Below are 214 nucleotides of genomic sequence, written 5' to 3'. Positions count from 1 at the left end.
CTCTCTTATCACCTCCTTCGCCTACGAACGAGCAGACTTGAAAGCAAGACTTGACGTGTCTGAAAGGGGACTAAATATATACATGGGTTTCGACGTTGCATATTTTGCAGCGATAGGAAATGTTGTTTCCCATGTATTGTTTCTCATGGTAACCCTACCGAGTGGACGTGAAAATTCGCATAGTGTCACAAAGTGATATTCAATCACAAAAAAA

The sequence above is a fragment of the Rhagoletis pomonella genome, unplaced genomic scaffold, assembly GCF_013731165.1.
Source record: "Rhagoletis pomonella isolate Grant_MI unplaced genomic scaffold, Rhpom_1.0 Rhpom_scaffold_00012, whole genome shotgun sequence".
Lineage (NCBI taxonomy): Eukaryota > Metazoa > Arthropoda > Insecta > Diptera > Tephritidae > Rhagoletis > Rhagoletis pomonella.
This window is presented reverse-complemented; position numbering follows the sequence as displayed.